Genomic DNA, 11,591 nt, shown 5'->3' on the forward strand with positions numbered 1-11,591 from the left:
ATAACAACCTGGAGCTGAACACGGTCACAACCGTGGAGATGACAGTGAACTTCAGGAGGAGTCCACCAACACTGCCCCCCCCCTTTACAATACTCAACAGCATGGTGTCTGCGGTGAAAACCAACAGATTTCTGGGTTCCACAATCACCCTGGATGTAAGGTGAGCATCCAACATAGACACAATCATCAAAAAGGCCCAGCAGAGGATGTACTTTCTCCGCCAGCTCAATAAATCCAACCTGCCTCAGGAACTATGGATTCAGTTCCACACTGCAATAATCCAGTCTGTCCTCTGCACATCCACCACTGTCTGGTTTGGTTCGGCCCAGTGGAGTTTCAAGGATTAGAGGACATTCAGAGCTTCGCCCAGACTTCTGTAGGGGTGTCCAGGGGGGATTTTGATGATAAACAAGCTCTATTTTGATACTTTGTCATGAACTCTGGCACATTATTTATATTCAAAGTATATGTCTTAATCATTGAAAAATTCAAAGGTGTACCCCAAAAACTGCTGTTTACTCTTCACATTAATTTTGAAATGTGAAGTTAAAAATATTAGTAGTTGTTAGTAATTAGTAGAAGTATTGAGTAGATGCAAAATACTTTACAACTGCTATCGTTAAACATTTATTGACATACTATAGTACCAAACTAGAGAAAAAAAAAGTTAAATGTATTTATGTTAACTTTAGTATATTGGAATATTACATTTTCTTTCACACGCACACACAGTTTATTTAGAGACCTGCATTTATTTTGACAGGCTGTTATGTTACGAAGACTATCGGCCATTCACACGTTAGGTTTTTTGTTGGGTTTCACATAGGCTTAAATTTAAAATTATATTTGGGGCTACACTCAAAACGTTCAGGGCTTAAGTCCCGGCAAAATGACCTGGCGATGCCGATGGTTCAGCCACCAAACAGGACAGGGACAGACTACAATGGACAGTTAGTTCTACAGAGAAAGTCACTGATGCCAACCTGCCCACCATTCAGGGCTTATACACCTCCAGACTCAGGAAACGGGCAGGCAACATCACTGCAGACCCAGCACACCCTGATCACAACCTGTGCCCACTCCTCCCCTCTGGCAAGCGCTACAGAGCACTGTGCCCCAAAACAACCAGATATAATAAAAAATTCTTCGGGCTGTCATTCAAATGAACGCTTACCACTGTCAAATAAATCCAACCATTTAGTACATACTATACATTGTATGTATACTGGTACACCCTGTCATGCCAATCTACCTCAGACATGTATGTCTGCTGACATCTAGTTCAACATCTCAGATATATTATGTGCACCATTGCACTTAATCATCTCTTATTTCGCCTGTATAAGTCAATCCTTGTGTATATATCTGAAGATTGCTGTGTTGTTATTGTATGTTAAGTACACTGAGAGAGCCATGAAACCGGAGTCAAATTCCATGTAGTGCAAATCTACATGGCAAATAAACATAATTCTGATTCTGATCTCTCTGAGCTACAAAGAGACATGGCAACGGATGATCAGGTAAAACCCAAGTAGTCAACACATACATGGTTCCATGGTTAGCACCCGGGACTCTGAATCCAGCAATCCGAGTCCAAATCTCGATGGGACATGCAAGTTTTGAATGTAACACATCCAAAAACACTGAAGTTAACTGCTGGTTATTGGAAGTTTCTGTAATGTAGTGCATTTGGATCCAATTGCAGAGAAGAGGTAGAGGCTGTTGGTAAAGTACCAAGTCTCTTTACTGGACTTTAGCAAAACACAAAATAACAAAAGACTACTGCCAAACAGAGCAGGCAATAACACATACTTGATAAACATCAAATATTGAAATAAGCAAACACTCCAAGCGCTTCTGCAGACCTACATGAAGCCTTTCCAAGACTCGACCGGGAATTTCTGCAAAACACCCAGTCAAATAGTCCCCAGCACAGGTGCACAACATCACAGGCCAATCAAGGAGACTGGGCGCAGGTGAACCAAAGCACCCATTAGGAGATGGGAGAGCCCAGATCACAGACCATGACAGGTGCACCTAATCACAGGCCAACCAGGGAGGCTGGGCGCAGGTGAACCAAAGCACCAATCAGGAGATGGAGGAGCCCAGATCACAGAGCATGACAGGTGCACCTAATCACAGGCCAACCATTATGCAGGTGCCACTCATAGTGGCTGACTGCAGGCTGATAGGGATATGGCACATGTCGGCTGCTGATCCTCTGGCCAGCGATCATGTCAAGTTTCTAGCATTGTCCATATTGTCCAGCTGGTACACAGAGTAACATGTCTATGAAGCAACAGCACGGAAAAGTTGGGGCTGCTATATTAAGAAACTATTCAGCAAATTTGTAATACGTGTGTTTGCAATTTCTTATGATTTCTGATCAAAAATAATGTATGTGACAACCTAAATAGAAATAATGTACGAGAAAATTACCCTAAAATGTTAATTCGGAGTATGAGTGCAATTAAAATCGGTTAATCTCATATTCATTTACATGTAAAGTTTGTAAATGTAAAAAACTACACATGAGGGACAAATGGACAAAATGTAAAAAAAGAGATAAGGATACAAAACTACACAGGAGGACAAAACGAGAGGTCGGTGCTGTGCCTGAACCGCCCATTTCTCTTTGAGCTACAACTAGACATTGAAATGGATGATTGAGTCCCACCCAACTAGCAAACAAATGGTTCCATGGTGTAATGGTTGGCACTCTGAATCAAGCAGTCCGAGTTCAAGTCTTAGTGGGACCTGCAAGCTTTGAATACAATATAGCCATAAACCCTGAAGGTAATTGCTGGTTATCAGAAGTTTCTAGTTGTCCAGCTGGTATACAAAGAAACATCTCTAAGAAGTGGTAGAAGTTGAGGCTGCTCATTACGTAACTATTCAGCAAATTTGTAAAACGTGTGTTTGCAAGTCCTTATGATTTCTGATCAAAAATAACGTACGTGACTACCTAAATAGAAATTAAGTATGAGAAAATCATCCTAAAATATATTAATTGGGAATATGAGTACAATTAAAATCCGTTAATCTCATATTCATTCACATATGAAGCATGTACATGTAAAAATGGGATAAGGGTACAAAACTACACAGGAGGGACTAATGGACAAAACGAGAGGGACCAAGGAGACTGTGCTGTGCTTGAACCTCACATCTCTCTGAGCTACAACTAGATATGGAAATGGATGATCAAGTCCCACCCAATAAGCCAACACACGGTTCCATGGTGTAATGGTTAGCACTCTGGACCCTGAATCCAGCGATCTGAGTTCAAATCTCGGTGGGACCTGCAAGTTTTGAATATAATAGCCAGAAACACTGAAGGTAATTTCTGGTTATTGGAAATGCCCATATTGTCCAGCTGGTATACAGAGTAACATATCTATATATATTTGACAGCTCGAACGAATTGAGACTGTCGATCGTATAAGCTTCGCGTTGGATGTTCAGTTCATGAGGGGAAGATAATACCCACCGTTATGAAAACTGGATTTATATATTTGACAACTCGAACGAATTGAGACTGTCGATCGTATAGGCTACGCATTGTATGTTTACCTCAACGCCCGCATCAACATCCCTCGCCTGCCTCTGAACTGATTGGTCAAATCTTCATGAGGGGAAGATATGGGGGAGATATGGGTGTTACGATTGGCAGAGGATGTTGATGAATGTTGCTGGTACCGAAATGTGATTTGACAATAAACTCAACGTCGCTCGACATTGTCAACATTTCGCCCGGACGATCCGCCCGCAGTAGGCGCTCTGAATCCAGCCATCCGAGTTCAAATCTCGGTGGGATCTGCAAGTTTTGAATATAATAGCCAGAAACACTGAAGGTAATTTCCGGTTATTGTAAATTTCTATCATTGTCCATATTGTCCAGCTGGTATACAGAGTAACATCCATAAGAAGCAACAGCGCGGTAAAAGTTGGGGCTGCTACATTAACTGTTCAGCGAATTTGTAACGTGCATGGATAAGTAGAGACGCTGGCCACTGGCTGGCGGCTCTGACCGTTTAGTCGAGCGGTTAGCGATGACTCCTGCGGTACGGGCGATACGGGTTCGCTTCCCGGCCGCGACAGTTGCTGTGGTTGCGTCGTCCCCCGAATTCGCTACAATATTAATTCAGAGTATGAGTACAATTAAAATCCATTAATCTCATGTAAATGTAAAAATGGGACAAGTGTATAAAAACTACACAGGAGGGACAAATGGACAAGACGACAGGGAACAAGAGGGCTGTGCTTTTCTTGAACCTCACATCTGTCTGAGCTACAACTAGATATGGAAATGGATGATCGAGTCCCACCCAGCTGACCAACACATTGTTCCATGGTGTAATGGTTAGCACTCTGGACTCTGAATCCAGCGATCCGAGTTCAAATCTCGGTTGGACCAGCAAGTTGTGACTGTAATGTTGACATCTACACAAGGCAATTTCCGGTTATCGGAGGTGTCCATGTTGTCCAGCTGGTATACAGAGAAACATCTCTTAAGAAGCAACAGCGTGGTAACAGTTGGGGTTGTTTCAATAAGGAAATATTCAGCTAATTTGTAATACGTGTCTTGGCACATCCGTATGATTTCTGATCAAAAATAACGTATGTTACTACCTAAAGAGAAAAGTATCCTAAAATATGTTAATTCGGAGTATGAGTGCAATTAAAATCCGTTAAACTCATATTCATTCACATGTGAAGCATGGAAATATAAAAATGGGATAAGGGTACAAAAACTACACAGGAGGAACAGATGGACATAACAAGAGGGAACAAGAGGGCTGTGCTGTGCATGAACCTCTCACATCTCTCTGAGCCACAACTAGACCTGGAAATGGATGATCGAGTTCCACCCAACTAGTCAACACATGGTTCCATGGTGTAATGGTTAGCACTCTGAATCCAGCGATCCGAGTTCAAATCTCGGTGGGACCTGCAAGTTTTGAATATAATGTTGCCATAAACACTGAAGGCAATTCCTGTTATCGAAGGTGTCCATGTTGTCCAGCTGGTATACAGAGAAACATCTCAAAGAAGCAACAGCGTGGGAGCAGTTGGGGTTGTTGCAATAAGGAAATATTCAGCTAATTTGTAGTACGTGTCTTGGCACATCCGTATGATTTCTGATCAAAAATAACGTATGTTACTACCTAAAGAGAAAAATATCCTAAAATATGTTTATTTGGAGTATGAGTGCAATTAAAATCCGTTAAACTCATATTCATTCTGTAGCGCTATCTATCCCTTTTAACTGTCAAGGACAACGCTCCTGAGTTCTCTATACAACTCGGTATCCAATAAACTGTTGAAGTATGTTAACTTCGCTTCTTATGTGTTTAAAGTATGTTCTAAAGGCTCTAAATGTCTTACAGTGTCATCTGGTAACTCCAACTAAAAAGGTTGACTACCCCTTTAAGGTGCTCAAATATGGCATATGACCCCTTTAAGGCAATCTAACATGGTCTAGACACCTCAATGTGTCCTTCCTCCTTCTTTGCGATTTGATAGTATCCGCTTCTTAGATCCAGTACGCTGAACCACTGGCTTCCGGACAGGCAGTCCAGTGCGTCGTCAATACGAGGGGTTGTGTACTGATCGGGGATGGTTCGACTGTTCAAGGTGCGGTAGTCGATGCACATCCTCACTTTCCCATTCTTCTTCCGCGCGATCACTATGGGTGATGCGTAGGGGCTTCGGGACTCCTTGATAATGCCTGCCGCTATCAGCTCTTGCATATGTCGTCTCACGTCATCAATGTCAGCTGGGGCGAGGCGTCTGGACCGCTCACGGAAGGGTCGCTCATCCGACATACTGATACTGTGCTCCACGCCTTTGGCCAAGCCAACATCCCATTTGTGTAGGGAGAAGACATCCGCATGTTGTTTGAGCTTTGTGCGGAGTCGCTCCTTCCACTCCTGAGGTAGTGGCGAGTCACCGAAGTCAATCTCGCTGGCATCCCACTCCACTGAATTTGGTTCTTTTTTTGTGGGTGGAGGTAACGACATCTGTGGCATACACGTGACCCAGTACTGCTCCAGCAGGTACGATGGCTTCTTTGAGTGACTCATTCCGCAGCAGGACTGTGAACTGGTTGGGGTCAACGTCATAGCTGGGCACTATTATTGACGTCAGTAGCACACCGGCAGGGAGGGGTTTGGTAGGAGAGTCATCCATCATCAGGATCTCTTTCTCCACTGGCTGGGTGAACTCTACTTTGCAGCTGGCCGCACGGCTGGCCGCAGGCGGTAGAATGAGCGAGCCTGGACCTAGCCACTTCACATATCCCACTCCCTCGTCTCCATCTTCCGTATCGTGTAGCGGGAGGTTTGGTCCGGTCTTTGTCCCAGCATCCATCTTCTTGACTCCAATGGTTTGGGCGAGGTGCACACCCACCGTTTCTCCATACAGACGTGCGAGACGCTTAGGTAGATTGGCCTTGGCGTTGGTCCCCACAATGATTGGTGTTTTCTCTGGGCCTCTCGGTGTCGGGCAGATCAGGGCGAGCACGGAGATCGTCTCAGGGGCACCAGTGACTTTCTGGGGGAATTCCATCTCCACCACAACGTATCCTCTGTAGGGGTAGCTGGACTCACTCAAACCCCAGATGTCTAGGCCATCTACTGGGTAGATGGGTACATCAGGTATGTACTTCTTGTACCAGCCTTCGAAGATTATGGTGACCTGAGAGCCATTGTCTAGTAGGGCAGTAGACAGATGTCCGTTCACCTTCACTGGCTCGAAGGATGGGGCTCTGATTAAGCCTGTTGGCAGGTTTGGGCCTCGCTGTACGTCAAAAGCACTTTTCTTGGACGTGACAGTCACATTACCAGTAGAACTATCACTGGGAGGCTTCTGGCTCGGGACTTGGCCTCTCTTCCGTGACTGGATCAGCTTCTGAATCACCTTGCTCTGGTTCTCAGCGTTTCGACATTTAACAGCGAAATGGCTGCTTTCACCACACCGGTAACAGAAGTGTTCATCGGAGCCACTGCGAGGCCCTTGGGGCCTGTGACGTACAGGGCGTGTGTCTCCACTGTCATAACTGCTGCTTGGTTCTCTAGGGGACTGACTTGTCGGTGTGAGAGTTTATGCTGCAGCTGCTTGACTTGCTTCTTTAGGGCTGACACTTCAGGGTCCTGCCAGTGTTCCTGTTTGGCTCTGGCGACGTTAACCTCTTCAGCGACAGAGGGGCCCTTTGTTGACATGGTAGCGAACATTGACCTTAGCTCCTTGATCTCGGCTTTCAGGTTCTGGATCTCGTCCTGCTTGCTATCATCATGTTTGGCGTGGATAGTCTGCACTGAGGGGTTCAGTTTACTCCGAGAGGCTTCATACTCTTCCTCACTGCGGATTTCGCTGAGCAGATCCATGAAGTTGGGAGGCTTGTCCGTCCTTTCTCTCAGTCTGAGCCGGATGAGCATCAGATCAGCCTCGATCCCGCCTCGAAGTAGCTGCTCTACACGGGCACGGTCAGCCCGGTCGGCTGGAAGTCCACCCTTCTGCACTACTTTGGTGAGGGAACTCTCCAGGCGTCTCAGGAACTCGGACAGCTTCTCTCTGGGTTTCTGCTGTAGTAAGCGGAAGGAGAAATACAGATCTTCCCCTGACTCTGCTGTTCCGAACGCGCGCTCCAGCGCTTCCAGGCACATTGCAGGACTCATGTTGGGGTCGGACACTCGCACAGCTTTGACTGTCTCCAATGCTGGCCCTTTGAGGCTTTCCATGATCCGCCGCCTTTTCTCCTTGCCACTGCAGTCACTCTCTTCAACCATGAGTTGGGCTTGCTCTAGCCAGTGATCAAATGGCTCTTCACCAGCTGGCGTGGGTAGGTTTCCTGAGAAGATCCGTAGTCGCCGGAAGCCACCACTGTCTGAGGAAGGCTTGGAGGTTTTATCGAGTAGGACGCTGACCACTCGTAGGAGTGCTTCAGTGGCTGATAGGGGTTCGGCTGCGGGTGGAGTAGTGGCGACGAAAGCCTGCAGGTCCTCTTCTGTCTTCCCCTCAGCTCGCAGTAAGGCTCTCAATTTACTATTGAAGTCTTCAACTGTAGCTTCCGGCTCCCCTACCATGACGATGGGCCACGCCTCTTGTCCTTCGATAGGTAGCACTTCAGGGGGGACGGTCTCTGACCTGACGCTCTCTCGACACTCACACAGCACCATCAGCTTCATTAGCTTCATACTGAACCTCCTTCCTCTAACTCGTACTGTTCCCAAACACTTGATGGTTTCCATGGCTTCTTCAACTTTGGCAGTTTCGGTATCTTCAGGTGCTAGAACCATTACTGCACGGTCCTCTTGCAGGCCCTCACCTCTGCACCAGCTCTTTAGATCACTAACTAACTCCATGTTTGCTTGTTGTCTTGTATCTCTATGTAAACTTACTAATAAAGACTCAATTCTAATTTCTTGGCTCAGGTAACTGACTAATGACTAATTTAATGACTTGGACTTAAATGTACTGGTCTTACATACAGCTAAACACATAAAAAGATCCCAGCGGTGCCTCCATTTATGTAGCGCTATCTATCCCTTTTAACTGTCAAGGACAACGCTCCTGAGTTCTCTATACAACTCGGTATCCAATAAACTATTGAAGTATGTTAACTTCGCTTCTTATGTGTTTAAAGTATGTTCTAAAGGCTCTAAATGTCTTAGTGTCATCTGGTAACTCCAACTAAAAAGGTTGACTACCCCTTTAAGGCGCTCAAATATGGCATATGACCCCTTTAAGGCAATCTAACATGGTCTAGACACCTCAATGTGTCACCGAGTAACTTATATTAAAATGGTGGACTAGCCCTTTAAGGTTGTCTCAACATGTCACTTACCCTAGCCTAGACACCACAGGAATAAACACACATGAATAATCCACACTAACACAGGTACATAGAATTATATATACAAATGTATTATGAGTAATAATTATTAGAATGAATGAAAGTGATAAGCCTCAATGGCTAACAAGCATCTGCATTCAGATATACACAACTTAATCAGACTAACACATTAGCATATACAGCTCAATAACCCTATAACTAAGCCGGCAATAAAATAAAATAAAGTCAACCCCCAGTTGCAGGCCTGTTTCTTTATCGGGTATGTTGGGACCCTAAACAGCGCTCTTTGCTCCCCTTGGAAACCCGCACATCCGGCTTGTACTCACAATGAATGCTCCTCTTCGTCTCAGCGCAGCAGCGAACGTCAGGCCGGCAGCCATCCTAGCTAACTGGCTAGTTAGCCGTTAGCACCATCTCACGGTCGAACCGTGCGCTCGCCTCGGCAGCACAACACGGCAACAGACGACTCCTTCTGCGTTCCTCGATGGTCGCATGAACCCACCACTATACTGTAACTGATAACGTTACTTCGCTAAACTAGAAGACGGCCCGACTCACTGTGGGGAGAGCCCCTCACCGCATCCAGTCCATTCGCGCGTCTTGCTGTGCTAACAACGGACACCGACTGGCTAGCTCGCTCCGTAACGTCGCTGGGTCCACATATGGGACTGACGAGTAGTCAGTTTGTCTCCCAAATCCACACAAACAGTTCCCGGGATGGGTCTCGGTCAGACACCCGCACACATCACTATTCACTAAACTTCAATTACATTTCTCTCACAGCAAAATAGCACATAACAACTCGACATCAAACTGCTCCGTTTGGCTCACACAAGGGACGAGAAACCTCTCTCTCCCCCTCCAGTCTGCTCGTGCTGACGTTTTCCGCTGCTCTCTCAACCAATCACATTCAAGGTAAGGTATTCTCTCCACAGCCAACCAATCACAACAATGGTAAGTTTCAACACTAAAGCAAATGCATTTCACATTGGTAAACAACTGTTTTGCAGAACAATATCAACAATATAATATATTCATATTCAAAGGTATACAAAATAACAAACATAGGCCAAACTCTTATCTAATAGTGCAATGTAATATATCTAAGGCCTATAATATAACCACAGGGTTACAATTCACATGTGAAGCATGTACATGTAAAAATAGGATAAGGGTACAAAAACTACACAGCAGGAACAGATGGACATAACAAGAGGGAACAAGAGGGCTGTGCTTTGCATGAACCTCTCACATCTGTCTGAGCCACAACTAGACTTGGAAATGGATGATCGAGTCCCACCCAACTAGTCAACACATGGTGTAATGGTTAGCACTCTGAATCCAGCGATCCGAGTTCAAATCTCGGTGGGACCTGCAGGTTTTGAATATAATGTTGCCATAAACACTGAAGGCAATTCCGCTTATCCGATGTGTCCATGTTGTGCAGCTGGTATACAGAGAAACATCTCTAAGAAGCAACAGCGTGGTAACAGCTGGGGTTGGTGCAATAAGGAAATATTCAGCTAAATTGTAATACGTGTCTTGGCACATCCGTATGATTTCTGATCAAAAATAACGTGTTACTACCTAAAGAGAAAAGTATCCTAAAATATGCTAATTCGGAGCATGAGTGCAATTAAAATCCGTTAAACTCATATTCATTCATATGTGAAGCATGGAAATATAAAACTGGGATAAGCAGTGATTAAAGTGGGCCGGAGCTACCCGGATCCCGACACCGGCACTTCCCCTCCTCCCCAAGTCAGCCGTAGCTGAGATCCGGCACTCTGTAGACAGGAGTAATTTCAACCTTTTTGTCACAGTAAAATTTAAAACACAAAATATGATGCAGCCGATTCACAAGCATTACAAAATAAATCGCAAATAAAGTCGTTCTTCTATTTTTACACTACTTTACTTTTTCTAAAAGTTTGAATAATATCGCGTCTTCACATGACCCGCACCTGCCTGCTGTCTGGCTTCACCAGACTTGACATCAAAAGAGACTGGCTTCACACTCACGGGTCAGGGTCAGTTCACCGCACCAGGCAGACAAGACTCGAGAGAGCTTGACGCTCTCTCGAGTCCCTGCTACCTGCACTATTATCTTGGATTGGGGGGCATAAAGAGTGAGTATCTTCAGTGTATTTCCAATAGTGTTTCCAATAGTTTTGTCTAGCTCTGCTGTGGTTTTCATTCAAGCAACTAACGTTAGCGAACGTAACGTTAGCTAGCCAGCTAACTAGCTATCTTCCACCCGGTAACGTTGCTAGCTCGTTGCTTACGTCGCTGGCTAGTTGTTTGAATGCTGCTAGGCAAGCTAACTATCGGTAGCGTCCGGTAACGTTACCGGTAGCTAGCTAGTTATGTTTGTCCAACCTTAGCTCTGGCCATGCAATATTTTCATTCAAATAACTAGCTAGCAAACGTTAGCTACCGGTAGCTATTATTAGCTAACAATGCTAACGTCGGGACTACTGGACCAGTGGTTAGCTAGCCTAACGTTAGCTAGCTACCTATCACTCCCACACTTTTGCCCACCTCTCTAATACAGAGATCCCCCACTTACCAAATCCCACTTAAACCCCTCGGGATAAGGGTACAAAAACTACACAGGAGGAACAGATGGACATAACAAGAGGGAACAAGAGGGCTGTGCTGTGCATGAACCTCTCACATCTGTCTGAGCCACAACTAGACTTGGAAATGGATGATCGAGTCCCACCCAACTAGT

At 45.2% G+C, this 11,591-nt stretch overlaps 1 non-coding gene across 1 annotated transcript; it reads left to right on the forward strand.

Moving 5' to 3' along the window:
- Positions 1-3,232: 3,232 nt before the first annotated feature.
- On the forward strand, positions 3,233-3,304 carry trnaq-cug (transfer RNA glutamine (anticodon CUG)). The gene has a single exon. It is a non-coding gene; the product is annotated as a tRNA-Gln (tRNA).
- The last annotated feature ends 8,287 nt before the right edge of the window (positions 3,305-11,591 follow it).

Source organism: Lampris incognitus, chromosome 1, assembly GCF_029633865.1.
Source record: "Lampris incognitus isolate fLamInc1 chromosome 1, fLamInc1.hap2, whole genome shotgun sequence".
NCBI lineage: Eukaryota > Metazoa > Chordata > Actinopteri > Lampriformes > Lampridae > Lampris > Lampris incognitus.